Source organism: Triticum urartu, chromosome 3 (assembly GCF_003073215.2).
Source record: "Triticum urartu cultivar G1812 chromosome 3, Tu2.1, whole genome shotgun sequence".
Lineage (NCBI taxonomy): Eukaryota > Viridiplantae > Streptophyta > Magnoliopsida > Poales > Poaceae > Triticum > Triticum urartu.
Genome location: NC_053024.1, coordinates 594,158,885 through 594,165,877, shown reverse-complemented (window position 1 = coordinate 594,165,877; position 6,993 = coordinate 594,158,885).

Here is a 6,993-nt window from a genome sequence, read left to right as displayed (position 1 = left end):
AGAGAGAGGAGGCCCGGGGCTTTAAAGGGGGTCAGGGAAGGCGAGGGCGGCTTGGGCGAGCGGCGATGGAGGCGGGGCGGCGTCGGACTCTGGGGAGAGTCCCGGTCGGGGACGACGGGGAAGGCGGCGCGGAGCTGGGCCTTGGCCTGGCTTCGGCTGGGCCGGCCCAGTCGGGATTTTTTTAAAAACATTTCCAGACAAATAAAATAATAGAACAAATTAAAAGAAAATATTGTATAGGCATATAATATATCAAAATTTTCAGAAAAAGATTCTCTACGACATGAACATTTTTGTAAAATCAAATAAAATCCACACAAATTCAGATAAATCAAAGAGTGCTACTAGTCTACTAAAATCCAACAAAAATCATTTTTAAAATACCAAAATGATTTCAAATTAATTTTTCTCCAATTTTCTATTGTAGGGAATCATGTTTCCCTAATTTCCATATATTTTATTTTTGGAGAAAAATAATTTGAAAAAAACTCAAATAACTCCAAATTGAAAATAAATTCAAAAGAACTTTGAATTTAATTCTTTGAAACTCCCAACTCATATTTCATATAATTTGAAGAAGTCATTTTATCTTCTCTCGTGAAAATCATTGAGTTGCATAAAGTTTCAGAATTGGAAATATTCTCCTAATGAAATTCAAATATTTTCAACACCCCTTGTCATTTAATAAATGGAAGAAGTCATCTCATCTTCTCTCCAGGGTTTCGTGATGAAAGTATTTGAATTCACGGAGAGCATAAAGGCAAAAATGAAAGTTTGGGAAAGTCCTTTTATTCCCTCTCATTTAACTTTCAAAAAGTTTCGAATTTCACTCACTTTCAGTCAATTAATCAAATAGTCAATCAAATCTATCCATTTATTATAACATTCCAAAATTTAGAATTTTGGGATGTTACAAACCTACCACCCTTAAAATGAATCTCGTCCTCGAGATTCGGAGAGCCTAGCAAGAAAAGGTTAGGGTTTGGGGGTCTTCTCAAAATCCATCGATCGTCTCCGGGGACTCGGGTGCTACCACCCTTAGAAACATTGTTACGGTTCCATCAAAACTCATATACCTCATCCATATTGTTATCAGTGTCGTTCTTCTCAGATCTTCAGGATAATTCCTTATCTGGCTCTTTCGGTAGTGGCATAACCTTTTCCTCAATTCTTCTGTCCTTTCCTATTGGTAAGGCTATTCCGAGACTGGTCTTCTTAGCTGATAGGTCTGGCGCCAAAACTAAACAACTATCGATATCTCATGGTGGTCAACCATTTATGGTTTCTCCTGCAGTAAATGGGTCTGGGTTGATCCTCACCGTATAACCTACGGTTGGCAAAAGCTACCTTGTACAAGGGAAAACTTGCTATACCATTCTAAGGTTTAAACAGGGTTTTGATCGTCGTCTCTTTACTATAGGTAGGTCACTCAGATTTACCTTCCCACATAGCAAGGCGAATAATAAGAGTAAGTCGGTATGGTGATCAATCCATCCCGCACCCAAATCATTACCTTGTATACGGTTTAGCGAATCTCGCATTCTAACACTCGGTCATCCTCACAAGCATTGCAGAATTTCTCTTGTCGACGAACCAAGTTCGGATCTATCCATAGATTCTGCAAGCCGGACAAACATCTAACATTTCTTCACAACTCTCAGGTTTTGCGTTACTCCTATAAAATCGTCTGTCGACAAAGGTATATCCTTTTCCAGGGTTTTTCCTTCAGCAAGAATGTGCTTGATTCTTGGCAGGTCCTGGGGCCTGTGGGTTATGGCCCAACTCATTACTTGTAAACCTTGAAATCATCCCCGGGGCAACTGATCATTATTCCAACTTCCAACTTCCTAGTATTCTTAAATCCATCCAATTGTATTGTCTTCATTCCTTCTATTGGCACCAAACTAGGACATGATTACTCAGACTCATCATGGAGTTTCCATTGATCCATATTTCTGACATCATACCTCCTTTATATCCAATAGTAATTCATCTCTTCATCCTTGTGGGATATCCCTCATACCGAGATAAAAACTTATACTTATGAAGTCCATATTCCACTTCTTGGAACATCATTATCCTTTCCAGCGTCAAGCGTCCTTACAGGGGAGTATTGGCCATCTCTGCATGGCACTTCTTCAACTGGGAAACGTGAAACACATCTTGAACTCCTGACAGTCCTTCGGGTGACCCCAACTTGTTGGCCACTTCTCCCATACGCTCCAAAACTCGGTATGGTCCTACAAATCTCGGGGCTAACTTTCCCTTAACTCCAAATCGTTTAACTCCTCGCAGAGGGGGCACACGAAGACATGCTCTATCTCCAATTTCATAGACTACCTCCTTGCGTTTTTAAGTCTGCATAACTCTTCTACCTGGACTGAGTTACCTTCAGTCTATCTCGAATCAACTTAACATTCTCTTCTAACTCCTTTGATCACATTTGGTCCAAACAAATGACGGTCTCCAACTTCATCCCACATACTCTTGGGGTATCACACATATCGAGACAAAACTCGTATTCATTTTGTCCGAAATCCACTCAGTGGAGTATCCTTATCTTTTCCAGGGGTCAAGGGTTCTTACAGGGTACTACCACCCTTAAAATGCACAAATCTTCCATAGACCATATTTCTCATATCCTAAAAATGGTCAAAATCCTTCTTCATAGAGTAACAACTCACAAAACCCAAATCTTTACCAACGATGCTAACTTTATTGCTTCTCCAATGATTACAATCTCTTGCTTTTCCATTACATGTCTCAACTCAACACCTCAATATAAAATAAAATGTTCTCACTTCTACTACTCCATTTCTTTTGTTGAAAACTCAACTATCTAGCACAAGTTTCCTTCTCCTTGGGGCATTCTCTGGCAAAGTGCCCTGCTCCATTACAACTAAAACATATTACTTCTGACAAGTACCGAGGTTTCCTTTTTGGGCAATTGTTGAGGTAGTGCCCTGACTCCTTGCACCTGTAACAGGTGATACGACTCAGGTCCTTCCTGGAATCCAATCTGCTTCTCTTCCTAGACCTTTCCATTCCAATCAGGGTTTCTATTTCCTGTGGGTCATATTCTACTTCCTCTGTCAGGAATTCTACTAGATCTCCATTCAAACAATTTTGGGAGATGTGTCCTTCTTCTCCACATGAATAGCAAGACTTAGTGCAGGGTTTACTCGGGTCTTCTTTAGATGTGTCCTCCATCTCTTCCTTCATCACGGGTTCTTCTAAAATTTCCATAAGGGCTCCTTTCTTTACTTCTTTTCTGCTGGATGGTTTGTCGTACCATGGGGTAAATGTGACACTGAGCAGGATAGTGGGTAGTCCCTTCATGCAAGAAACAAGTAATCTACCTAGTTGGGCATTCCTCAACTGGGTGACTTCCTTCACAATTAGTGCATTCATCCTTGTGTTCTTTATGGGTGTGTCCTATTTCTCCACAAATCTTGCATGCACAAGGTTTCTTCATATCCTTTCCATAAGGCTTCAACTTCTGGGACACAAGCCGAGACTTTGGCAGAGTCAACTTAAATTCTTTCCAAGTGGTTACTCCTTGCCATCCATTGATGGTTTGGTACATCCTCCACCAAGTAGCAGCACCTCTTTCAAAGCACTGAAGAGCATGATGGGTCATATCCTTTCCGACTATAGGGTTATTCTTCATGTGATCCTCCATGTTCTGAATCCATTGGTCCGTCTCCAATTGACTTATAGGTCCAGGAAAACATGAGTTCATATCCATTCGTCCTCTATTGGGTCCATGGGTTTGGGGTGAGATAAGAGATATAGAGAGGGATACACACAATACAAACAAAAGTTTTGAAAAGACAGATTTTTGTTGTGGCTGTCGAAAAACATTAAACAAATGACAGCTCACAATCGTCGCATCTAACGTAGGTATATAACAGGGGTTTGGTCTTCTAAAAGTCAACGTCGCCAAACTCTTCAAGTCTTGTTCCTGTCTTCGATGGCTTCTTCCTGATCATGCTTGTCTTTCTCAAGTCCTTTTGCCAGCTCATCTCTGTTGACGCGAAGTCTTTCGCGACGTCCTTTAATATTCTAGAGTTGCATTCCAAACTTCTGGGTTTCATCAAACTCGACCTGAACCATGATCCTGCTGTCCTTCAGTTCTTAACGATTCTCCTGTATCTCAAAGTTTTGCTCCTCCAGCTTGGCTACTTTCAACTTCTAGATCCTGAGTTCTCCATGAAATGCTCCTTGTCAAATATAGCTTCCTAAAGGTCCATCTTAACTTCTTGATGTAACACTCCCGATCCTGGTGATACACTAGCTAAGGTTAAAACTTCACCTCTTGATGATAGATACTCCATCAGCCTTCTTCCATCAAATCCATTCTGAACACAAGCATCCTTAACTCGGCACGGTGACAATAGCATCAGCGGCGATGACATCACGGATAACCGTGTTTCTGCCCTTGTCATTGCCATGAGCTATCTTCCATAGTTGATATCTCCTGCCTTAGGGTTTTCTTGACAAAACTTTGAGTTCTCATGCTCCATGCTCCGGTCTTTCTCCGATACACCTTGATCTCGGGTATTGACAACTTCCATAGTCTGCCAAGTTCCATAAGGGTTGCCTTCCTAGGTCACACAAATCTGGGAATTCTTCAGAGCCTTCAAATTCTACTTGCCTTCGGTCTTCAACCATTGTAGTTTCCATTATTCAGATGCACGAAAAATACTCTTCATTCCGAAGTGGTCTTAGTTGTCCGATATCTTGTACTTCTTGGAGTGGTCTCATCAGTCGAATCTTCATGTGGTCAAAAGGGGAAAGGTGTATGGTCTCACTAAAGGGAATTTTTGAATAAGCTCAGAAGAGAAGAGAGGTAAAATATCTTTTTGAAAGGGAAAGTTGTAGAGAAAAATCTTTGCTATGGGCTTGCCAGTTTCTAGGGTCACGTCCTACAGTCAACATGTGCTCTGATACCATCTTGTAGCGACCCGACCCGAATGGATCAAGTCTCTGTGCTTAAGTGTCATCCCTGGATCGGTATGCTAACACACACAGTACTCGAGGATTTATAACAGAGGTAAATCACATGTAAAAAGTAACATAAATACTATTACCTCAATCCAAATAGCGGAAGTAACAAGGTGGTGGATTCCCATCAACACCAACGGCAAAGTTGAGTGTAGAAATCGTAACCCTAACGTATCACTTACTCGTCGTAAGATTCCTGCAACATGAGTCGTTGTAGCCAAAAAGGGTCAGTACATTGAATGTACTGGCAAATTCACACCATAGAGAGAAATGATGAACAATGGCTATCACTACATGCATACTTGGCTGGTGGAAAAGCTCTATGGTTATAGTTTTTGCGAAAAGCCAATTTTTCCCTACTACAAAGGAATAAATTTTATTTAACTATCATGATGGTTGTTGAACATTGAGAATGGTTGATAGCATTCTCAATCCCAATTAAATAACATCATTAAACCCAACAAACTTAATTTAAAGTAACATGATGAGATCAACAAGATAATCCAAGTACCAGAGACTCAAGATGTCCATAACCAGGGACACGGCTAATCATGATTAGTTTGTACACTCTGCAGAGGTTTGTGCACTTTTCCCCACAAGACTCGATCGCCTCCGTTTGGTTTCTCGCACTACATGGTGTTTGAGAAGACGGATGACCGAGACATAGTATTTCAGAAGCGTTTGCACCTTACGATGGGTAGACCGTACCACCTACAACCCCTACATCTGCTAGTCTACCACTGTAAGAGTTCACACGACTTAATCAACTATGCTAGAGCCCATAATAGCTTGTGGCTGCACACGGAAGTTTCTAGTATGAATAGTCTCATGATCCCTTTGAGCCTCGGTGGCGGTCCAAAAGAAAACAGGCAAGTCCTGGATTACCCAGATGCCTAGACAGGCAATCCTAGAATAACCACGTGCCTCAGATCCCTTTGAGCCTGGGTGGCGAACCATAGGAGGATCACACGGTAACCCCGGGATCTCCTAGGACAACACTGGTATATCCCCAGGTGTCCGGGCAAGTCCACTGGTATATCCCCAGGGTGCCCCAACGAATCCACCCAGATGTGTATTAAAGTAGCCACCTTAAGTTAAACCTTAGTTAACAATAATCCCTCACATCTGTCATGAAATACTCTCAAAACCCAATCCACGTCTACGAGCATAGCATGGCAATGTAAGCATAACGTAATAGTAACTCCCAAGGGTTTGATAATAAGCAGGTAATAGGTTCTACCTCGTCATCTACTTCCCAACCCACAAGTTAATGACATCCTAACCATGCAGTGTTTGAGGATTGGCACTAATGCATAAAAACTGGGTGATAAAAGGGATATGATCAAAGTGTGAACTTGCCTGCAATGTTGATGAAGATGATTTGCACTCAAAACTCTTAATAGATCTACTCGTCTCACTCCGGTCAATCTATCGTAAGCAAACAATAGTAACCACACATAAGCAATCACTCAAAGATCAGAAAGAACGAAGAAGTCGATTCGGAAAACATCAAAACCAAGCAAATAACTCTTGCAACATAAAACAATTTCTAAAAGTACCAAAATTAGGTGAATTTGGCCTTATTAGAATGTTTAGGTTAAGAGCTTCGGTTTGCAAAAAGAATCAACTCAAACGGAGCTACGAAACTCAAGTTATGAACAAACAATGTTTGAATTCAAATCTGATCTAATTCAAATTTTAAACTTTTCAAAAACATGTTTGAGTTGGATTAATGGATAGAGGGGATCATAACTAAGATGTGAGCGTCGGTTTCATTGGATTTGGACTAACGAGTAAAAAGTTACGGTGTTTTGAAGATCAGGGGCTATTTTGCAAATAAAATCATCACAGATAGGTCCCTGGCCGAAAATAGAAAGAAAAAGGAAAAATCTAAATAATGAATGTTCACTAACTAGTTCTAAACAGAGAATGTTCTCTAAATAGATCTAACAAAAAAACTAAACCGGTTTTTAAAAACGAAAACCG